The sequence below is a fragment of the Macrobrachium rosenbergii genome, chromosome 9 (genome assembly GCF_040412425.1).
Source record: "Macrobrachium rosenbergii isolate ZJJX-2024 chromosome 9, ASM4041242v1, whole genome shotgun sequence".
Lineage (NCBI taxonomy): Eukaryota > Metazoa > Arthropoda > Malacostraca > Decapoda > Palaemonidae > Macrobrachium > Macrobrachium rosenbergii.
The window spans coordinates 26280162-26305285 of NC_089749.1; the positions used below are offsets into that span (position 1 = coordinate 26280162).

A 25124-nucleotide genomic window follows, 5' to 3' on the forward strand; every position below is an offset into this window, starting at 1 on the left:
AATGTTACATTTAGCCATGCTCGTGCGTCTGGCAACGCTATATGTGCCAACAACACAGGCCACCACGGCAGCGGATGAAAGTTTCACGGGCCGTGGCTGAGAGTTTTATACAGTATTATACGCTGTACAGAAAACTCGATCGCGCCGAAGAAACTTCGGTGCGCTATTTAGTTGTTTTAATAACACTCTCGCTTTGGCGATGTCTTTCGTCACTCTCTTCTATTTATTAATCAAGAGAATCGTGTGTCTGTGCAACAAAATACTTGCTGATCTTTTCGTTTTCAACGAATCTGATCAGCTGCATGTGGTGGCTGCATCACAAAAAAATAAGACACTGACACTTCATGATACTTCTTAGTGGGAGGCCCACAGTCGTGTTTTTTTTTTAAACATTATTTTGGGATAACTGTGCGCAGCTAAAAGGCCGTGATACGAAAAATATCTGTCCACTTGGATGAATGTTCGCTGTAAATGATGAGCGTCCGCTTACTCATGAACACCGTGTTGTATAGAATAAACATAAACATACATGTGTGCAAACAAACGCTGTCATAAGCACGCGCACACAAAGAGAGAGAGAGAGAGAGAGAGAGAGAAAGATAAAGGAGGATGTCATATTTTAGGCCTACAGAGAACATTGTGAGGAGTTCAAATGAGGCCGGTGACGCCATTCACGAGCAGCACCTATTAGTCACGATAAGATTCCTCTAGTTGGGTAACGCCTTAATAAAACGCACAGAACTTCACAGACTTCAATAGAGGTACCGTCGGTGAAACACTCATCACTGTTGACTAACATAAATAACATTACTGTGCTTTGCAAATAATTTCATTAACCCGTACGAGACCCAAACAACCAGCATGACTATCAAGCAATATGAGCATTCATTATCCTGCATGAAACATCTCCATCAACCAGAATTATGCAGGCGATCGACAACCGGTAAACCTCCTGCAGGCATTAAAACTGATTAGCCTACACAGGACTTCATTCACCAGCTCTGCTCAGTGAAAATTATTAATCTTAACGAGAGGTGGTACTAAATCAGTCCCCATCCGTTGCTGTCATTTTATAGGATTTAAGACCCAACGATTGTTTTTCTTATTACTGTTTTGATTCATCTTACAGTAATTTTTTGCATTATTTCTGTTATATTTTATTTCATATTTCTACGGGATACTTCTTTTACTTTACTGAACTGCTCTGACCGATGTAGCCCATGGGCTTGTAGTATTCTGCTTTTCAAACCAAGGCTGCAACTTGTCTAAAAATAAATATCATTTAATTCATCCTTCTGCTACTATAGGCATGGAATGTGACTTTTATTCGCTGTCTTAAGCCTTTGGTTGGGACCTCAGATCTCATTCAGTGAAAAAATTTAGCGCTTGGTTATGATACCATTACTGATCAGTGTAACTGAGCTTAACTATCAGGCACCTCTACTGACAGACATAGCTGACCTTTGTTTATGGACTGAGCATGCCTTAATTCCAGAACTTAGGACTAACCTGGCAATAAATGAATCCCAAGATTCCCTTTACTAACTGATCACACCCCCCTTTGCCGACTGACAAATACCTGGGCTTTATTTTAAAAGGTACTCTAGGGTATTGCTTCTTGGAAGGTGGACGAGTCGGTAGAGTTGTCGGCTAGCACTCGCTAGGCCCGAGTTCAAGTCTCCGGCCGGCTAATGAAGAAGTAGAGGAATTTATTTCTGGTGATAGAAATTAATTTCTCGGTATAATGTGGTTCGGATTCTACAATAAGCTGTAGGTCCCGTTGCTAGGTAACCAATTGGTTCTTAGCCACGTAGAATAAGTCTAATCCTTCGGGCCAGCCTTAGGAGAGCTGTTAATCGGCTCAGTGGTCTGGTTAAACTAAGGTATACTTTTTTTTTTTCTTGGAAGTAATTCCACATGTACTTTAGTCATTAACTTGGCCTTGTGCTCCCCAAAGACCTCTATGGGATGACCAAGCAACAGTGATGCGGGTATCCTTTGCTTACTAATTAATCCTTGGGCTGTATCCCAGACTCCTTAAAATAATGGAGAAAAGTATGAGCCCTGGACTGCATCACAGTGCTTTTATAGAAGGATAAAACAATAGGCTTTGCCCTTGGTTCCGTTTATCCGAAGCCACTGTAACAGTCAGCTCTCGAGTTATAATTCCTACCCTTTTTGCTGACTGGCCCAGTCCCCAGACACGCTCTACTGTTAGTTTTCAGTAAAAGAAAACTATTGTGCCGGCTTTGTCTGTCCGTCCGACCTCAGATCTTAAAAACTGCTGAGGCTAGAGGGCTGCAAATTGGTATGTTGATCATCCACCCGCCATCATCAAATATGCCAAATTGCAGCCCTCCAGCCTTAGTAGTTTCTATTTTATTTAAGGTTTAAGTTAGCCATAATCGTACATCTGGCACCGCTATAGGCACCAACAACACAGGCCACCACAGGACCGTGGCCGAGTTTCATGAGCCGCGGCTAAGAGTTTTATGGGCAGTGGCTGAGGCCACCACCGGACCGTGGCTGAGTTTCATGGGCTGCGGCTAAGAGTTCCGTGGGCCATGGCTGAAAGTTTAATACAGCATTATATGCTGTACAGAAAACTCGATTACATCGAAGAAACTTTGACGCATTTTTTACTTGTTTTCCTGAGATGACTTACTTTCATTTCATCATGCCGCAGACCATTTTTTGGTAGAGACAAAAATCGGGGGCTATTCCAAAGCACATCCTTTCTGATAGCCTGCCAAACTGAAGGCTATCTACCGTTCTCATCATTCCTGCTATCTTTATACAAAAAATTTGCTATAAAAATAACAATAGAGAAAAAGGGAGACACTTTAGATGCAGGGTTTAGACGTACAACCAGACGGGGGCAGATTTATCTTGAAGATGTAAAGTACATGCAAAACATAGCGGCACTCTTCCAGGAAATAGGTTTCAGAAATGGATGACAGCGAAATTGGCTCATAAAACTAATTTTGAAATATTGGATGGACCACGCTGCCCACTTCTAATAAAATGTGAAATTTGAATCCGGAAGTTCTGTTCTTGTGAGAACTCGTGGGTTAAAGGGTTCTGTGAGATAAGCAAAATGAGCAATTTGTAGTGAGCAGCAGTAGCCCTTCGTTGGCTGAGTCGGTTGAGCTTCAGACTGTCACTCGATGGGCCGGAGTTCAATTCCCCCGGCCAGCTGATGAAGAGTTAGAGGAATTTGTTTCTGGTAATAGAAATCCATTTCTCGCTATAATGTGGTTCGGATTCCACAATAAGCTGTAGGTCCCGTTGCTAAGTAACCAATTGGTTCTTAGCCACGTAAAATAAGTCTAATCCTTCGGGCCAGCCCCAGGAGAGCTGTTAATCAGCTCAGTGGTCTGGTAAAACTAAGGTATACTTTTTTTTCTTTGTAGTGAGCAGTAGGGTTATAACAAAAGAGTGAATAGACTAATAATCAAAGGTTCAAACAAAATAGAATCTTCAGTAAAAACAGCGATTGTCACTTAACTGACGCGTTGTTACGAAAACGACCAAACCGCGAATCTCTTGGTTCTGCTGCATGCAATTCTAGGCCAGTTTATCACGAGTGTTGCATCAGTAGCAAATATGTAAAGTGGAGATCATTATCATTTTTGGATGCAGCCTAATTTCTTGGCGGTTTTTTATAAAAATCTTTTTAACTTCTATTTTTGTCGCCAGAGGAGGGAGAGGTGAAAGCTAAGTTGGTAAACTGTAATGTCCAACCAGGGTCAGAATAGGCAAAGATTATTTAACACCAATAAAAAAGAACATGTAAAGAACTCTGAAGGCGTTTACGTCAACAAGGGCCTTGCTGATATATTGTGGTGTCAACAGTTGAATATAAGACTTACGGTCTCCAGAGGCTTTACATGTTTGCATGAAAACGTAACCAACTACCTTTTTGCATATCGAGTTACAAGTCCCTGGCGGTTAGGAAACCCAAAGACTAGAAAATAATATTATTTTGCTCTCAAAATATCTGCTGAATTAGTATAATTACATTCGCCCTTAACCAAAATTTAAAAAAAAAATCCTCATTATAGCTACTTAAAACGAACTGGAAATTTGTAAGATTTTCTTTAATATTACGTTTAATGCAATCTTTATATATCTTTAAGGAATATAAATCATCATTTACAAGCGAATTTGTATTTACAGAAAAATTCTTAAGTGAAATGTTTTTTTATTGAAACAAATAACAAACAGAAATCCAGATGTCGCTACTAGCCTTCCAAGGATTCAAGAGAAAAACTTCAAACTTTGTAAACTTATTACTGCCTTGCTCCACCTTCCTTGTTTTCCTTACACCATCGTACTAGTTCTTGCTGTAGGTATATCTACGTTTAGTTGACATCTCTCACAAGCGTGATTGCTCACATATTTATTGTTTTCGTGAGGTATACTGACTAGTATTTGCAAGTTCTTCGTTAATTTTGAGGACCATCTTACGTCGAAATAACAGGATGTGATGGTAAGTGAATATTTCGGAGTCTTGAAGTTTTTTTTTTTTTTCGGGCTGCTCGAAGGTGAGACGTTTACTGTCTTAATCTTAAAAGAACTAAATGTAGATTTAAGTTCTGGAAAGAACCAAAGGTCCTTCTCTAAGATTTCGTGGTCCGTTTGCATGTGATGCAGAGTCTAGGGGTTAGGCTGATTTTTTTATGCTAGAAAATCCTATTTTTGTTACCTACGTTTAGGGTTGTTTCCTAGAATGGCGGTTTTGTTTTTGGGTGTGGCTATAGTTTTCAATTTAGCAGCGCAGTAGGTTTTGATGATTTTTGCGAGTTCAGACTGGTAGACTCGGGCACTGTCTCGCGTAGACTCTTGATTACCTCATTCCAGTTGTCAATGTTTCAACAAAAATTACACTTGGATTTCAATGCACTGATGTATAATGAGCTTTACCTTCCGTTTCGAGTCCAGCTAGGGATTTCAAAGTGACCTCGAATACCGCTAAAGAACCGTCGGCCAGAGTATGTTTCCTGAGTTCATTTATTTGTAAAGGGTAGTTAGTTTTGTTAGTTTGATGCTTTTTCCGGAAATTGTTTCAGGTCAAATATGTAATGTTACAAACTAAAAATATTGACGTTCTCAAGAATTTGTGTAACGGTAGAGTACGTGTAACGTTAGTTTCTAGTGACTTGACCACAAACGCAAATTTTAATAGCTGCTTTATTTCTACTTTATCAAAATTGCCTTTATTACTGCATTGGTATCATATATGGTTTTATAACTGAGTATTATCAAAGCAAATCTGAAATCAAAACTTGAAGTTGCAAGTATTTTTTTCCTTTATGGGGTATGTCTAGACGGTTAGTTTTTTTTTTTTTTTGTGCCAGGCAGTTTTCATTTCTCAAATATTGAAATAGTTTCAAAATGTTGTGATCAGGTTAAATTCGTGCGGCCTTAAGCATAAACATTGGTTTTTCAACTTCGGCAGTGGAATCTCTTATTATAGGTTTAGCAATGAAAATTTTGTTATATTTTTCGGAGTCATAAACTAGGCAAAATACAAAATTGTCGTGCATTTAAGATGAACATAATTGACAAGCTACACTAAGTGTTGATTTAACATTTTTGGACATAAAATGTTTACGTTAGGATTAGTGCTAACTTACCTAAACCGATAAAGCTCCAGTATCAAAAGGGCCCTGTGAGTATTGCAGGCATTGCCATGGCCTCGCTGTTGCAAGGTGCACAAGTTTTTTGTAAAGTGGCGAATATTTTTTTAGCTATATTGCTTTTCTGTTGCAGCAATAATTTCAGTGCAGCTCCACTTTGCGGGAGTAAATTTTTCACTTGTCTATTAAGACGGCTTGGGGAAAAAGGACCCAATTTCCGTTAACTGGAAAACCACCTTTTGAGGTGAACCACCACCAAACTGCAGTTGATGTAGCAAGTCTGAAAAAATGTGCTCTAACTTAGCCATAAATTTCGAAACTAAAATTAATTTCGAAACTAAAATTAAAATGCTGTTCTCTAAATGGCAACATTACTTTAAATGTAACAGAATAAGTTTTGGTGTTAAGACTTCTTACAAAACTGAGTATTGCGGCTGCTCTGAATTCTAAGTAAAGGTCTTTAGATTTTTTGTTGCATTTATCTGGTACTTGCGGTTGATAAGGGTGGTAATGGAGCATATAGTAGGGTGAGCTTATATTTTCCATTGGTTCAGGTATTCACAGCTTGGTTTCATAGCAAGGGTAGCTAATCGCAAATGCTAAACTAAGTTCCCGAGTTCTTCGCCCAGTATTAAGGGCAGTCCCATTGCTTGTATTGTTTGGCTGGAAACTGATCATTACATTGAAAGTAAACTTTTAAACTGTTACATGGCAACTTGGATTTCTTAATTGAAATTACTCGAAAGGCAGTTTAAGCATAAAATAGTTTTTGTGGATGCCGAGATCTGTAGACATTCACGAGTAAATAGTGAATTTGCATTCCCGCTTGTTAAAAATTTATAAACTTTGTAGATCAGTTTGGGAGAGTTTTGGACATTTGACAAATTAGATGGTGAGCGGTAGCGAATAATTGTTAAACAGTGACCCGAATCTGTTTAACAGGTAGTCTTAAACAGTTTTAATTTTGTAAAACAGAAGTGTATTGATAAATGGAAATTAAAGTTAGTCAGTTTTTGGAATGTTAGCAGGGGACCTAAGACTTGGCGAATTTCCTCTGCTGATAACACATTCAAAAGTACTTATTGCAGCAACTTTATGGAAACAGTAGTGTGAACTCAAAAGTTTTATTAGAATAACTAAGAAGTTTCTAATTTTTAGCAAACTTTAAACTCAATGCAGTGACCACGGACTTCAGTAGTATAAAAAAAACTTGGTAAGACCACAATAGTGAATGAATGCAACTTGCAATACAGCATGGTAATCATTTTCGTTCTCTGAACTTAAAATTTTTTTGGTAAATTTAGTTTCGGTCAAATTCACATTTCCGATATAAAATTACATTTTCCCTAGCTTAAGTAGTGTACTTTCAACGAATCTGACCTTTATTTCTACCGCAAATGATTAGATTTAGAGATACATGGCCGCCATGGGTACCGCTCTGTTTGGTGGAAAAACGCGCGCTACGCGGCTTATGCACATTTTAAATGATTGTTGCAAGCTCATATGTTCTGGCAAGCGGTAATATTGCGCTGCGCGCGCTTGCTACAGGGGTTACAGGGAACAAAATTTTACCCCTAACGTCTAGTTACAGTTTCGGTGAAATTCACGGCCGAAACTGCAATGTTACCCTTTTCGTTAACCACTTCACTTACCTTAAATAGATGGTAGTACTAAATGTTCACGAAGAAAAGTATTCACAACCTGTGGAGTTCCATTGTAATGTCCATGGAAACGACCAATAGCCTCAAAGTAAGACAGAGAACACCCACTGCAGACGTGCACGACGGAATCCCTGGCAGTCAACTGAAGCGCACTCTTGTAGAAAGCCGGCTTATTCCAAAATCGCAGTTAATTGGATATTCTTGAAACAAAGCAACCAATCAGGTTTCAGCATTTGTACCGTACTTATAATTCATAACGAAAAACAAAAGATTAGGCATTTTTACCCACAATACATTGACAAAAAACAAACGCATCAGCAGAAAAACTGACGTGGCAGCATAAACGCATCCTTGCGATAACAAGGCACAATATTCATCGGCAAATATCTCCGTAATTCTTAATTTGCGGAAGATGCGAGTAAGCATTTCGTATGAATCATGACAAAAATATATGATAGCAAGTAAAAAAATATTAGATATCCGAATTTGACCGAAACTGTAATACCATTTTTTTTTTAAAACTGCATTGATCGCTCAACATAATGTCCAGTAACTGAACCACCTGTTTCTTGGCAGGCAAGGATTTGCTTACTTTTATGGCAGTCTGAAGTGGTGCATTGGCTGTTCTTATAGCAGTAAATTCAAGTGAGCAGTCGACTTAATTGTTTGCAGACACTGCACTGTGCAATGCTGTCTGCAAGGCTGGTAGTACGGTACGGTACGTAATGTTTTTCCGTAATGCGTACCTGGCTAAAATATCGTACCGTAATTTCGTACTGTACCCACTATTATTTTTCCGTACCGTACAGCATGGTAAAAATAACATACCGTAATTCCGTACTTCTATCGTACTGTAAGCAAACTCAACATCAGTAAAATCCCCTCTGTATGAAAATTTCAATGTTAACAGGTGTAAATTAGCAAAGGGAATTTACATGTACGCGTGTATACGAGTATATTCAGTTGTCGTAATAATAATAATAATAATAATAATAATAATAATAATAATAATAATAATAATAATAATAATAATAATAATAATAATAAATCGAGACAATATGGGATTATAAGGCTGATGCTGTAAACGTTTGTAAAGTGTTATTTCAAGAATTACAGACAAAACATGTTAAGGAATTCAAACACACACATACACATACACACACATACACATACACACACACACACACACATACACACACATACACACACACATACATACACACACACACACATACACACACACACATACACATACACACACACACACACACATGGTATGTTACAAACTAAAATGTTAAGTACCTTCGTGATCTCCTTGTGCAGTCACTGAAGCGGCCAAATATGCTTTAGTAATTGCTTAGTGATATATCCAAACCTAAGGTACGGTACTGAATTTGGCAATTTTTTCCGTACCTGAATCGTACCGTACCGTACTTTGGTAAAATTATCGTACCGTACATCTAGACTACATAACCGTACCGTACTCCGTACTGTAATGACAGCCTTGGCTGTCTGTTGGCTATTCAGAAGTTTTACTTAGTTTGTCGTCTTAATTTTTCCAGGTGAGAGTGAGGTTGCAGTCTAAAATATTTCTTTAGAATCAAAACTGATGAAAAAAAATTAAGTTTTTCTTTATATTTCAGGTGCAGTTATGAAGCAACTTTTTCTGCTGGTTGTGTGGCTCTCCCTCTGCGGGAGGATTGTCGTAATAGGCTGATTTCACAAGGAGCATCTAGTTCAACCACCATAAGGAGGATCGATTCATCTAAAGGATCTGCTAATGTCAAGCCCTCTAAAAAACCAAGTGGAACTTAACGTCCTTATAAAAGGAATACAACTCGATGGACATGACAGTGTGGAAATGGCCATGAATTAGATGCTTCAAGAATTCACCGTCAAAAGATCTGATGCCTAACTGAAGATGTGAAAATAGTATCAAGGAGTTTTAAGTTCCACAAATAGGCTCCTCATCACGGATTTATTAATCAAGGTGAGAGTAGGTCTTGGTTTATTCATATCAAGGATTCGCCAAAAAGGACCCAGGTTCAACAGGTGGATGTAATGTCTAAAATTGTGCGTTAAGAATGTTTTCTCTAAAGGGTGTTTATGCGCAACAACTACTAGTTTACCATTGTCAATAACATGCTCCTTCAAAATATAAAGAGTACGCCCTTACAAAAAAGTGGAGTGAGTAGAAACTTCGAAGTACAGAAGCTTCAATATTGGTCTGATGAAAAGCTTATGTAAATGTTTTATCTATAAATGGAACTTAAGGATGTCCTAATTTTTGTTTTAGAGCATTGGTTTAGACTTTCAACCATAGGTTTAGACTTTCAACTATAATGAAGCGCTGAGTGAGTATTTGGATGTCTTAATTCAGACTTCTTTAAACTAACAATTTCTGCTATTTGGAAGGCTGTGTAAGATTGTTCCCTCATAAGGTGCCAAGGACAAAGCTGTTTAAGCAATAGATGTAGCTTTTCAGCAATTGTGAAGGATTTAGTAGGCACTGGGATGTGTTCCTTCAGACTGTCTTCAAACTAATCTTAAGCCTCGTTCTTAAATATTAAACTGGTCGTGTTAGATCACTTTCATTTGGCAGTTAAGTTACATTGCCTAAGAGATTTAACTCCTGCAAGCAAGTGAATTAAGTTTCTGAAGTGTAAGTGCTTCCATCACTTGGTGTCAGAGAACTGTTGAAGGGTAAATCTTTCAATTAAAGTATCTCGGTAGTCTTGGTATTGTTGTATGTCTGTTTAGTGATTGCTATGGCTTTAGCAGTACAAAGCTGTCATGGTAGATTTGATTAAATGTTCATTTATTGTATTGATGAGTATTCGGGGTTTACACTACTCTTCAAAGTAGGCAATTTGCATAGGTTAACCCTATGCATGTCGTCCACTGCCATTTGACAAAGTTGTGGATTAGACCATTTAGCTCATTTGGATGGGAATGCAATGAAATTTAAATGTTTTACACCTAATCAGATCTTAAGTTATAGGTAGGACTGGCAGTGCATCGTGTGGCTTTAAAGTGGGAGGCTGAAAGAGAACCTTTACCAAGCAGCTCCATATGGAGACTATTATTTTATACTACTGTCTTTTAAGCTATTGCTAGGTTATATTTAGTTCTATTCCCAGTCAGGCCCTGTGGGTGTCAGTTAAGTTACATGGGTTGGGTTATTGAGTGATGTCCTTTATACAAAGATTGTAAATGGTGACTCCCAAACCACTTGCAGAAAATCTCGTGTAGGTCTTGAAGCTGATTGCTTAAGGCTAATTGCCTGTTTTCATAGTCATTCCTGAAAAGAGATTGCTTTATAAATTGACAAACTCTTAACTATATTTTCTTAGAAACAGAATTCAGAGGATACGTATTTTTTTTTTTTCGAATACCTTTGTAGAGCAGGTTACTTTGAACAGTTATGAGTGTTCAGTAGCTTAAACACAAGTGATTTATTCAGATTTTTAGTTACAATAGAGTCCATTAGGTTTAGATATTCTTTATTGGTTAGGAGTTGGAAGGGCGGCTGTTAAAATGCTACAGGGTAGTTATGACACTGCTGGCTAGAATGTCACAAGTATACTACGGAAGTATACATAAATTCAAATCCCCATATTGTAATCTCGAAGGCTGATGCCGAACTTCAGATGTAAAAATAGTGTCAAGGCGTTTTATTCACAAGGATTTGTGAAACTGGGCAAACTAGGCAAGAGTAGTTTCCAGGTTATTCATATCAAGATTCTATAAAAAGATCGTGTCACAGGTGAATGTTTTTTACATTTGCGTCAGGAATATGCCTCTAAAAGGTGTCTGAGCAGCAACTACTATTTACCATTGATATCAAGAATATGCTTCCTCAAAATACCAAGAACTTACCTTAGGCTGAAAGAAATGGCTGTGAGTAGGATAAGGAAATATAAATTTTCCGCAATAATTGGTCTGATAAAATAAGATGTGAAGGTAGTGACTGGGATTTTCATTCCTTAAAGAAAACATTGATTAATCTTAAAACTTGAGAGATTGGATATCGTAATTTTTCTGTACTGAAGATTTTCATCCATAATGAAGCACTAAGACATTTTGATATTTTCATGCAGACTTTCTTCAAACTATTCTTAAGCTTTATTCTTACATCTATTCGTTCAACTAGTCTTGTTATAAAGTTTAGTCCTTCGTATGGTTAGTTACATTACCTGAAAGATTTACCCCTGGCTAGCGAGTGAATTGATATGATCGTAGTTTCAAATGCTTGTGAGGCTGTGTAAGTCTCCAGCATATGGTGTCAAAGATGAGCTGTTTAAGGGAAAGTTTTTCAATTCTAGTATCTTTTTAGTTCTGGCGCTGTTGTAGGTAGGTCTGCTTTGATTGCTCTGGCCTCAGCAGTACAAAACTCTCATGGTAAATTTTATTCTGATTTTTTTTTTTTTTCTTAGTAACTGTGGTTGTGACAGCTCTTCAAAGTAGTTACAATTTAACTGTTGTAGGTGGGGCTGACAGTGCATCATATGGCTTCAAAGTAAAACTTAAAAGGGAAAACTTTTACTGAGTAGCCCCATATGTAGTCTCTAGTTTTTACTACTGGCTTTCAAGCTGCTGTTGGGCTATTTTTTGTTTTATTCCCAATCAGGCCCTATGGTGTCAGTCAGCAATTATGGGTTGGTTCTGTTAATGGTTCTTTTATATACAGTACAGCATGAGTCGTCAGTGTTGACTTTCAAAAAAGCTTGCAGGAAATCTTGTGTAGGTCTTGGAAGTTGATTGCCGAAGGCTAATGTTCCTGAAAAGAAATTTACTTTGTAAATTGATACGACTGAACCCTAAAAACATTTTCTTCGAAACAAGATTTCAGGAGACTGGTAGAAATTTTTTCTAGTATCTTTGTAGAGCCAAGATTGTTTTGAACATTTTGAATGTGAGTGTTCAGTGGCCAAAGTATGTTCTGTTGAATTAACTGTTATAATCTTACATGTTGAGTAACACTTTGGCCTCGTGGCTTGAACAAGTATTTAATAAGTCTTGGTTACAATAGAAGCCATTAGGTTATATCCCAATGTCTCGCTGTTTAGCTTTTTTAATCCTTAATGGAGGGGAGTTGGCAAAATGCTACAGGTTAGTTATAAGACTATTGGCCAGAATATCACTAGACTTACGGAAGTACATTAGTTTAAATCCCCATAGTTTAATCTCTAAGGCTGATGCCAAACTGAAGATGTGAAAATAGTGCTATGGAGTTTTATTCACAAATTTTGTAAAACAAGGCGAAGGTATTTTTCCTTGCCACATATCCTTCATAACTTTCTCAACCCAATTTTATTGCACTTCACTTAAACACTGCAAATGCAAAACACGCTCCCTTATTCCTTCCTTACAGTACATGACTGGTCTTTCACCACCAGTGTACGCACACCACTACCTGATACTTGCACTTAATACAACTAACACCTCTTGGACAGAGCTGCACCTGGACACATCAATGCTTTTAACTCTATACTGGCTCACATCTAACACCTCAAAACATCCATGTCTTACATACCTCATCCATTGTTTCTCTTGCAAGATCATTTATACTACCCGGCATTTTTGCTTTCAATCCATCATTCGCCAAATCTTTTAACCTGCGCCACACCCTTTCAAACGGAATCGCCACCTCCCTTACTTTACGAGCAACCATCGACCCTTTCGGTAGAGATTCGGAATTTAATTTTCTCGGCTGTTATTTCCCTAGGCAATCTTGACGTAGTCTGCAATTGCGTTCCTCTTACCTGGAGTATATTATACCGAAAAATCAAAATCACTTAGATCTTCGAAAATCACGGCGATTCTACCATCTACATGTCATTTTTTTGCACATACACCGACAGCTGATAAGTTCTTAATGCAAACCTTGTAAGTAGGTCTGCTTTGAATGCTATGGCTTTGATAAGTAATTGTGAATGTGACAGCTCTGCAAAAGTAGCCCATTTCCTTATCTGGTGTGGATGGGACTGGCAAGTGCGTCATATGGCTTCCAAGTGAAGTTTAAAGGGAAAACCTTTACCAAGCAACTCCATATGCACACAGTAGTAGCTTTTACTACTGTATTTCAAGCTATGGTTAGGTTATATTTAGTTTTATTCCCATCTCAAGCCCTATGGGTGTCAATTAGCAGTTATGGGTTGGGTCTTTGAATGGTACTTATAATATACAGCTCATGTGTAGTAGGTCTTGGAAGTTAGATCTCTGAAGGCTAATAATGTTTGGCATTCCTGAAAAAAAAAATTACACTGTAGATTTGACAAATTGAACTCTGAATGTATTTTCTTAGATTTCAGGGGACTAGAATTTTTTTTGCTTAGTAGAGCAAGGATTAATTGGAATGACTAGGATGTGTTCAGTAGCCAATGTATGTGCTGTTGAATTAAATCTTAAACACAAGTGTTGAATAGCACCGCCTCATGGCCTAAACATAAATGTTTAGTCAGAATCTTGGTCACAATAGAAGCATTAGGTTTCTATCCCAATGTCTCGCTGTTCAGCTTTTTGTTCCTGGTTTGGGGGGGGGGGGCATTGGTAAAATGTACAGGTTAGTTTTAACACTGCTGGTAAGAATATCAGAAGAATTTAAGTTTAAATCCCCATAATGTAATTCCAAAGGGCTGATGATAAACTACAGTAAACGTGAAAATAATGTCGGAATTTTATTAACAAGGATCTGTGAAACGAGGCGAGATTAGTGTTTAGGGTATCCATATGCTATTCATCAAAAAGGAGCCCGTATCAAACAGGTGAATGTGAAGTGTTACATTTGCATCAAGAATATGCTCCGAAAGGGGTGTGAGCAGCAGCAACATTCCTTTAATATCAAGGAGATTATGCTCCTTCAAAATGCCAAGAGCATACTTAGGCTATAAGGAAGTGGTTCAGTAGGAATTTGAAAATAAAATTTTTCGGCAATAAAGGGTCTGTTGACAATAGTGAAGGTAGTGAGTGGAATCTTCATTCATTAAAAAACTTTATTTTTGAGTTTTGAAGATTTTCAATCATAATGAAGCACTTAGACATTTTGACTTTTGCGTGCAGGCTTTCTACAAACTAATCTTAAGCTTTTTTCTTACATCTATTCGTTAAACTAGTCTTATTATTAAGTTTAGTCCTTCGTATGGTTAGTTACATTACCTGAAAGATTTACCCCTTGCTAGCGAGTGAATTGATATGATCGTAGTTTCAAATGCTTGTGAGGCTGTGTAAGTCTCCAGCATATGGTGTCCAAGATGAGCTGTTTAAGGGAAAGTCTTTCAATTCTAGGATCTTTTTAGTTCTGGCGCTGTTGTAGGTAGGTCTTCTTTGATTGCTTTGGCTTCAGCAGTACAAAGCTGTCATGGTAAATTTTATTTTTTTAATTTTTTTTGTTAGTAACTGTGGGTGTGACAGCTCTTCAAAGTAAGTTTCAATTTAACTGTTGTAGGTGGGGCTGACAGTGCATCATATGGCTTCAAAGTAAAACTTTAAAGGGAAAACTTTTAGCGAGTAGCCCCATTTGTAGTCTCTAGTTTTTACTACTGGCTTTCAAGCTGCTGTTAGGTTATTTTTTGTTTTATTCCCAATCAGACCCTATGGTGTCAGCCAGCAGTTATGTGTTGGTTCTGTTAGTGGTTCTCTTATATACAGTACAGCATGAGTAAGTGTTGACTTTCAAACAGCTTGCAGGAAATCTTGTGTAGGTCTTGGAAGTTGATTGCTGAAGGCTAATGTTCCTGAAAAGAAATTTACTTTGTAAATTGATACGACTGAACCCTAAAAATATTTTCGAAACAAGATTTCAGGAGACTGGTAGAAATTTTTTCTCGTATCTTTGTAGAGTTAAGATTACTTTGAACATTTTGAATGTTTTCAGTGGCCAAGGTATGTTCTGTTGAATTAACTGTTATAATCTTGTTATATCTTGAGTAACACTCTGGCCTTGTGGCTTGAACAAGAACTTAATAAAAATCTTGGTTACAATAGAAGCCATTAGGTTATATCCCATGTCTCGTTGTTTAGCTTTTTTAATCCTTAATGGAGGGGAGTTGGCAAAATGCTACAGGTTAGTTATAAGACTATTGGCCAGAATATCACTAGACTTACGGAAGTACATTAGTTTAAATCCCCATAGTTTAATCTCTAAGGCTGATGTGAAAATAGTGCTATGGAGTTTTATTCACAAATTTTGTAAAACAAGGCGAAGGTATTTTTCCTTGCCACATATCCTTCATAACTTTTTCTCAACCCAATTTTATTGCACTTCACTTAAACACTGCAAATGCAAAACACGCTCCCTCATTCCTTCCTTACAGTACATGACTGGTCTTTCACCACCAGTGTACGCACACCACTACCTGATACTTGCACTTAATACAACTAACACCTCTTGGACAGAGCTGCACCTGGACACATCAATGCTTTTAACTCTACACTGGCTCACATCTAACACCTCAAAACATCCATGTCTTACATACCTCATCCATTGTTTCTCTTGCAAGATCATTTATACTACCCGGCATTTTCGCTTTCAATCCATCATTCGCCAAATCTTTTAACCTGTGCCACGCCCTTTCAAACGGAATCGCCACCTCCCTTACTTTACGAGCAACCATCGACCCTTTCGGTAGAGATTCGGAATTTAATTTTCTCTGCTGTTATTTCCCTAGGCAATCTTGACGTAGTCTGCAATTACATTCCTCTTACCTGGAGTATATTCTACCTAAAAATCAAAACACTTAGATCTTCGAAAATTATGGCGATTCTACCATCTACATCTGTCATTTTTTTGCACATACACCAACGGCGGCTGTTAAGTTCTTAACGCAAACCTTGTAAGTAGGTCTGTTTTGAATGCTATGGCTTTGATAAGTAATTGTGGATGTGACAGCTTGGCAAAAGTAGCCAATTTCCTTATCTGGTGTGGATGGGACTGGCAAGTGCGTCTTATGGTTTCCAAGTGAAGTTTAAAGGGAAAACCTTTACCAAGCAACTCCATATGCACACACTAGTAGCTTTTACTACTGTATTTCAAGCTATGGTTAGGTTATATTTAGTTTTATTCCCATATCAAGCCCTATGGGTGTCAATTAGCAGTTATGGGTTGGGTCTTTGAATGGTACTTATAATATACAGCTCATGTGTAGTAGGTCTTGGAAGTTGATCTCTGAAGGCTAATAATGTTTGGCATTCATTCCTGGAAAAAAAAAAATTACACTGTAGATTTGACAAATTGAACTCTGGATGTATTTTCTTAGATTTCAGGGGACTAGAATTTTTTTTGCCTAGTAGAGCAAGGATTAATTGGAATGATCAGGTGTGTGTTCAGTAGCCAATGTATGTGCTGTTGAATTAAATCTTAAACACAAGTGTTGAATAGCACCGCCTCTTGGCCTAAACATAAATATTGTCAGAATCTTGGTTACAATAGAAGCATTAGGTTTCTATCCCAATGTCTCGCTGTTCAGCTTTTGTTCCTGGTTTGGGGCAGGGCGGGCATTGGTAAAATGTACAGGTTAGTTTTAACACTGCTGGCAAGAATATCACTACTACAGAAGCACGTAAGTTTAAATCCCCATAATGTAATTTCAAAGGGCTGATGATAAACTACAGTAACCATGTGAAAATAGTGTCAGGGAAAATTATTAAGGATCTGTGAAACAAGGCAAGATTAGTGTTTAGGGTATCCATATCTGTTTTTCACCAAAAAGGAGCCCGTATCAAACAGGTGAATGTGAAGTCTTATATTTGCATCAAGAATATGCTCCTTCTAAAGGGGGTGTGAGCAGCAGCAACATTTCTTTAATATCAAGAACATGCTTCTTCAAAATACCAAGAGCATACTTAGGCTATAAGAAAGTGATTCAGTAGGAATTTGAAAATAAAATTTTTCGGCAATAAAGGGTTTGTTGACAATATGTGAAGGTAGTGAGTGTAATCTTCATTCATTAAACTTTATTTTTGAGTTTTGAAGATTTTCAATCATAATGAAGCACTTAGACATTTTGATTTTTGCTTGCTGACTTTTTACAAACTAATCTTTGGCCTTCTTCTTACATCTCTTAATTTAACTAGTCTTGTTAGTAAGTTTAGTCTTTCGTATGGTTGTTTAACTTGCCTTTTTAATTTAGCCTTTCGTGTGGCTGTAAAGTTACTAGTCTTTCGTATGGCTGTTAAAGTTACACTACCTGAAAGACACTCCTTGCAAGCAAGTGAATTGATATAGTTCCAGATGCTTGTGAGGCTGTTAGAAAGTTTCCGTCATATGGTCTCAAAGATGAGGTGTTTACGGGGAAATCTTTTAATTCTAGTATCTTAGTTTTTTTGACATTATTGTAGGTAGGTCTGTTATGATGCTACGGCTTCATCAGTACAAAACTGTCATGGTAAATTTTACCAAATTTTCATTTTCTTTGTAATTGTGGGTGTGACAGCTCTTACAAAGTAGGTGGTATGCTTGTTAACTGTTTCTAGGGAAAACCTCTACCAAGCAGCTCCATAAGTAGACAATAGTATTTCTCACCACTGGCTTTCAGGATATTGTTAGGTTAGTTTTATTCCCAGTCAGGCCCTATGGGTGTCAATTAGTAGTTAGGGGTTGGGTCTCTGAATGGTACTTCTATATACAGTACAGAGGGAGTCAATTTTGACTCCCAAACAGCTGCTGATAATCTCGTGTAGTAGGTCTTGGAAGTTGATCTCTGAAGGCTAGTACAGTAATCAGTTTAGGTTTTCTTAAAAAAAAGATATGCCACAAAAAAAAAGTGCAAATTTATACGACTAAACCCTAACTATATTTTCTTAGAAACAAGATTTCAGAGGACTGTTAGAAATTTTTTCTCATATCTTTGTAGAGCCAAGATTTCTTTGAACAATTAGAATGCGAGTGTTTAGTGGCCAAAGTGTTCTGTTGGATCAACTAGTAAACATAATCTGTTGCATGTTGAATAACTCTTTGGCCTCGTGGCTTGAACAAGAATCTAATAAAAAAAATGTTACTATAGAAGCCATTAGGTTTACATCCCAATGTCTGGCTGTTTAGCTTTTTTCCCTTGGGGACGTGGTGGTTGGAGTTGGTAAAATGCTACAGGTTATAAGACAATTGGCCAGAAGGAATTGGCCAGAAGGGTATCACTAGACTACATAAGTACATAAGTTTAAATCCCCATATTTTCATTTATAAGGCTTATGCCAAACTGTTCACGCTTATGCCGAACTGAAGAAGTGAACAGAGGTGTTAAGGAGTTTTGTTCACAAGGATTTGTGAAAAGGCGAGGGTATTTTTAAGCTTATATCGAGAATCTATCACAAAGGATTCAGTGTCAACAGGTGAATGTAAAATTTACATTGTTTCCTAAAATTTACATTTAGTTTACCATTAATGTCAAGAACATACTCCTTCAAAATACCTAGAACTTGCTTAGGATAGAAAAGTGCCGGTGAGTAGAAACTTGCAATTATACATTTTCCAACTAAAGAGGGTTTGATACTTAACATTTGAAGGTAGTGAGTGGAATTTAAAGAAACGTAATTTGTAATCTATGTAACAAACTTAACGAATCCCAGTTTGAGTATTGGTGAAGCTTTCAACCATAATGAAGCAGTAAGTGGACTTTTCACTCATTGCTGTCTAAAACTCTTAATCCTTATTCTTACATCATTTAGTTAGTCTTGTTAGTTAATGTTGTCTTTTTATAGGGCAGTTGATTAGGTACATTGCTCGAAAGATTTACCCCTTGCAAGCAAGTGAATGAGCTTTATAGTATCTGACGCTTGGAAGATGCTGCAAGAAGTAGAGCCTCATAGTATCTTTGAAGTTCTGACATTTTTGTAGGTAGGTCTATTTAGTGATTGCTGTGGCTTCAGCTGTACAAGCTGTCATGGTAAATTTGACTGATATTCATTGATTATTTTGAAGAGTAACTGAGACAGCTTTTCAAGTAGGTAGTTTACATAGGTTAACCCTATGCAAAGCATTCGCCACCATTTGGCAGGATAACATTTCTGGGTTGGACTGCTGGAAATGCAGTGTGACTAAAATGTATTATACATCTTTATAGGTAGGACTAGTAGGTTTTGCTGCTGGCTTTTAAGCGTAGTTTATATTTTAATTCCCAATTAGACCTCATTGGTGTCAATTAGCAGTTATGGGTTGGGGCAATGGACAGTCCGAACAAGGTCGATAGAAATCGCCCAACAATCACTTACCAAAGTTCCCGTCAATATCCACTTCTGTATCTAGGCCACTGACGTTTCCTTTGTACGGTCGGGTACTGGGGCTATAAACGTTTATTGGGATTAACGTACGAACGCCCACACTCCTTCAGTATACCTCCCTTTATTGTATTTTCTTTGCCTGACTGAAATTCCCCCGGGGAAATTAGCCTAGGATTGATTTCCCCCCAGGGGGAATTTTGGACCTAATTATAGGATATTTTTCCCCCCCTAGGCCATTTCTCCCCCCCCCCCCCAAAACATGTATCCACCTTTGCGGCGTGTTTAGTATAAGCCCGTTGGGGATTTCCGTATAAACATAAACGAAAGACTATAAATAACAAAAATAATGACCTCCAAGAGGTAGTTTGCCCATGATGATGATTATCCTGTGTGGCAGGGAAGTCTGTCGTTGCTACACGTCGCCGCCATAGCCATACTCTTATAACAGTAGTGGGGTTGGGGGAATCTTGGCCCAGAGGGGGGCATATTATCCTGGGACGAAATTCCCGCGGGGGAAATAATACCTGGGCCATATTTCCCCCGGGGGGAATTTCGGACTGGGAAATACCTTGGAGGAATAATGGGAGGAGACGCCACGCATGGGTCAGACCGTTCAGTGAAGTGAAGCCAGTTTACCGCGTGGCAGCCACGCCCAGGACTGGCAAAAGAGGGACCAAACCATAAGGATTAATAGAAACGCTTCAGTTACTTTTCCCATCTTTTATTTTCATAATGCGTCTTTTCATGGCATAAATGGAGGCGAAAAGTTAGATATTTTATCAGTTTTAAAAATCATACATAATACCTTAATTTATTACTCAGAAATTCAATACAAATTTTTCATCTTACATACATATAACCTATTACTGGCACAAATTTAAAGCTATTCTGTCTTCTAATTCCTTAGTCCTTACTGTTTTTTATCGCCTACTATTAGGAATTATTGACCGCTAAAATGAATTAGCTTAGTATATATCTGGCGACTCTTTCCTGCGACCTGCGATTGAAGTTTAGCAGTAATCTGCTTACCAGCATAATTATATCTCACTTGCAAATATTTTTCAGTTATTGCTTTAATCAATAAGTGCAAGTGATTGTCCAATGGTTGAGTATCATATATGTGATAATCGAACTCTGAAAATATTGTTTTGCCTCTGAAAGTTGCCAATACTGAACTAACTAATATATGGAAGTTAACGCTCCCCAGTGATTTGTTGCAGGACAACATCTCCCTCAATTTTTTTCACATGTATTGCATATATCGATAACCTCATTTGATGGATACACCAATTTTCCTTTGGTTTTTAATTTGATGAGGGTGTAACGAAAATTAGCTTCTGTTAACGTTAATGCATCAATGCAGACTTAACACTGTAGAGACTTTTTTAACTTAAAAACAACAAAGCCTGCAATATAAGCTATTATTTTATTTGAACATTTTGACAAATGGTAATGGTTTGGAATATATTCATAATCATCTTCCTTGTCATCTGAATATGCTTCTTGAACATCTAAAATTCGATGTCTTGAAGCAGAAGCATATATATTCCTTATACTACTTGAAGCAGTTAATATGGGCACGGACTCTAATGGCAAGCAGTTGCCACGAATGGTATCCATTAAGTCATTATGTACAAGTAGCCTCTTGTAAGTAGCAGAAAATTGTTGCGCTGTGGGATTATCATTATGGCCTCCCATACTACTTACTTGACCAAAGAATAGTTCAATATGATCCTGACTGAATTTGTAGGTCATCAAAAATTGTAAAGGCCCATCATCTGATGCAATGCAGGTTTCGTACAGAATCTGAAGACTTCGTATGCAATAGAGAGAGCCAATGAAACCAGTTTTCTATTTGATTTTAAGATGTCTTTACCATCCTGAAGTCTCAAAGATCTGATATAAGTTTCTGCTTTTATTAGAAAATCTGTCACTTGCATTATTCTTCTGAATTGGGCTTTTAAATCCTTTGGCATTTAGATTTCGAGAATTTAATATGTCAAATAAGGTGTTGAATACCATAATGAATTCAATAGTAGCTTCACTTCCCTCAAATTCACTTTTTTCATCAAGGCAGAATTTTAAAGAAGTTGCAACAGATTCACTAAGGAGCTGTGTCGCTAACTTAACGTTCATCTTTTTTTTCATCCACGCAACATGAGCAGTCCTGAGCTTATTACCTAAGTGAAGTTCCTCCTTTTCTTGGAGTCTGTACAAATGTTCTATGTACTCCCATTTCACATAATTTCCATTCTTATCAATCAAAATTTTTATCTCCAAAACAATTTCTAACAAGTTTTATGTGACATGGATCTAGAAGTACACATACTGGTTTCTGTGTTACAGGATGATTAAAAGCCGATTCTATGGTGTCGTTTTCAAAGGTGCAGCCAAGATTCTTTATCATAGACAGATTTGAAGATGTCCCATCACAAGTAAGAGATATAACTGTAATGCCTACTGAATGAAGTTTGTCAAGCACTGCTTTACTAAATTACTTCTCTGTAGCACCTAGCCCTGCAATTAAGAAATATCCAATAGGCATTTTCCAACTGCCATTCACTGCCACAGTCATAAATATCAGTGCCTCCTTTGCTACAGGGTGATTGTCATTATCCAGTTCTGTTCCCATATCGATGTAACCATGACACCTTTTCCCATCCCATTCCACTTGCTTTCTTATCACTATTTCATCCATCATTAATGAACACAACAATGGTTTACCTGTTTTAGCACATTCTTCTGAACGTAATTTCATTGCTGAAAAAGCAGATTCCGTGAAACCTGGTCTGCCATCTATACCTTGATACCATTTCTGAATAGTTCTTGGATGAGGCAAACGTGTATCGAAAACTTTTCTCACGTAACGGTAAGCATGCGGGGAATAAAAGTTAGAGTAAGAGCAAAACTTCGTAGTTCAGGCGAATAAGAAGTTGGACGTGGTTGGTTACTGTGCTTTGCAGTCTCTTTTGAGGATATCTTGTACACCACTGGTGCAATTCTCTAATAAACCTAAAACTCTCATCACTTATGAAACGCTTTCTTTTTAGTTCTATTACATTTTCAAGATCACTTTCTTTTCACGAGACGCCTCTTTGATTGCTGTAGGACTTTGATCTTTTTAGATTGCACAAGTTTTCGTTTAAGATTTTTCACTTCATTAGCAACATTATAGCAAACTGTTTGAGAGGGCTCTTTAACTGTTAATAAAGACTCCTTTTCATTCCCCGGTGCATGATTCGATGTGTCGGTGCCAGAACGATTCGTTGGCAGCTTTCTTTTTGGAGCAACGTTTTCCTTAAAATATTCTGGAAATTCTTCAAAGATACTAGGAACGGCGCCACTATGAGGTCGTACACATGACAAAGATGTCCGGTCTATGTCTTCTCTGAAATGTTTCGAACTTAAACGAGAATAATTGGTAGGAGTAAAGTTTTCTCGCCGCATCTTCCTAACCCATTTGTCTTTTAGTGCCTCATCTTTCGGAAACCTGCGAAATAAGAGCAAGTTCTTTAAGATTTTGTCCTTCAGTAAGGAAAGAAATTACACACACACATACACACAGAAAATTGCAAAGCTTCCTTTGAAAAAGCAGCTATTGTAATGGTGCAAATCCTTCGACATTTATTTGTATAGTTATTTTGCTATTCTAGTGCTATAAAATCATTGAAATGAGAATATGGGATTTTGAACTTTATGGAAACTCGAGTGCAGCCGAGGGCTTACACACAAGACATCTTCAGTTTCTGGCTACCACGTGGCTGGTAATGACTTTTGGCTACACGTGGGTTGTTAGAAATTAATCATATAAATTTTGTATCCCTATTGTATCATAAGATGACTTACTGATGAAATGTGATTTTAGGATCCCTGATCTTGTTCATCCTTGCAGTACAGCCATAAGCAGCACAAGATACTGGCATTGTGTATGAATAAGGTTAACTCACTGGAAGATGTTGTCATGACTAGTGCCTCAAGTTAACTAAAAACGATTGAGTGACAGTCATCGCGAGGTCGCGCACCTGGGTCGACCCCTTCATCGGTCGACCCAGGGATTAAGTTGCCAGTCCCAATATGGCGACCAGCGACCTGAGTGGCTTCACTTATCCCGCAGCAAGGCGTCTCCTCCCATTATTCCTCCAATATCCATATGCTATTCATCAAAAAGGAGGCCGTATCAAACAGGTGAATGTGAAGTGTTACATTTGCATCAAGAATATGCTCCTAAAGGGGGTGTGAGCAGCAGCAACATTCCTTTAATATCAAGGAGATTATGCTCCTTCAAAATGCCAAGAGCATCCTTAGGCTATAAGGAAGTGGTTCAGTAGGAATTTGAAAATAAAATTTTTCGGCAATAAAGGGTCTGTTAACAATATGTGAAGGTAGTGAGTGAAATCTTCATTCATTAAAAAACTTTATTTTTGAGTTTTGAAGATTTTCAATCATAATGAAGCACTTAGACATTTTGATTTTTTGCGTGCAGACTTTCTACAAACTAATCTTAAGCTTTATTCTTACATCTATTCGTTCAACTAGTCTTGTTATTCAGTTTAGTCCTTCGTATGGTTAGTTACATTACCTGAAAGATTTACCCCTTGCTAGCGAGTGAATTGATATGATCGTAGTTTCAAATGCTCGTGAGGCTGTGTAAGTCTCCAGCATATGGTGTCCAAGATGAGGTGTTTAAGGGAAAGTCTTTCAATTCTAGGATCTTTTTAGTTCTGGCGCTGTTGTAGGTAGGGTTTCTTTGATTGCTTTGGCTTCAGCAGTACAAAGCTGTCATGGTAAATTTTATTTTTTTAAATTTTTTTGTTAGTAACTGTGGGTGTGACAGCTCTTCAAAGTAGTTACAATTTAACTGTTGTAGGTGGGGCTGACAGTGCATCATATGGCTTCAAAGTAAAACTTTAAAGGGAAAACTTCTAGCGAGTAGCCCCATATGTAGTCTCTAGTTTTTACTACTGTATTTCAAGCTATGGTTAGGTTATATTTAGTTTTATTCCCATATCAAGCCCTATGGGTGTCAATTAGCAGTTATGGGTTGGGTCTTTGAATGGTACTTATAATATACAGCTCATGTGTAGTAGGTCTTGGAAGTTGATTGCTGAAGGCTAATGTTCCTGAAAAGAAATTTACTTTGTAAACTGATACGACTGGACCCTAAAAATATTTTCTTCTGAAACAAGATTTCAAGAGACTGGTAGAAATTTTTTCTCATATCTTTGTAGAGCCAAGATTGCTTTGAACATTTTGAATGTGAGTGTTCAGTGGCCAAAGTATGTTCTGTTAAATTAACTGTTATAATCTTGTTATATGTTGAGTAACACTTTGGCCTCGTGGCTTGAAGTATTTAATAAAATTGTTACAATAGAAGCCATTAGGTTATATCCCAATGTCTCGCTGTTTAGCTTTTTTAATCCTTAATGGAGGGGAGTTGGCAAAATGCTACAGGTTAGTTATAAGACTATTGGCCAGAATATCACTAGACTTACGGAAGTACATTAGTTTAAATCCCCATAGTTTAATCTCTAAGGCTGATGCCAAACTGAAGATGTGGAAATAGTGCTATGGAGTTTTATTCACAAATTTTGTAAAACAAGGCGTG

At 37.6% G+C, this 25124-nt stretch overlaps 1 long non-coding RNA gene across 1 annotated transcript; it reads left to right on the forward strand.

Moving 5' to 3' along the window:
• Positions 1 to 4326: 4326 nt before the first annotated feature.
• On the forward strand, positions 4327 to 9646 carry LOC136841624 (uncharacterized). The gene is made up of 2 exons (XR_010854045.1): positions 4327 to 4492; positions 8947 to 9646. It is a non-coding gene; the product is annotated as an uncharacterized lncRNA (long non-coding RNA).
• The last annotated feature ends 15478 nt before the right edge of the window (positions 9647 to 25124 follow it).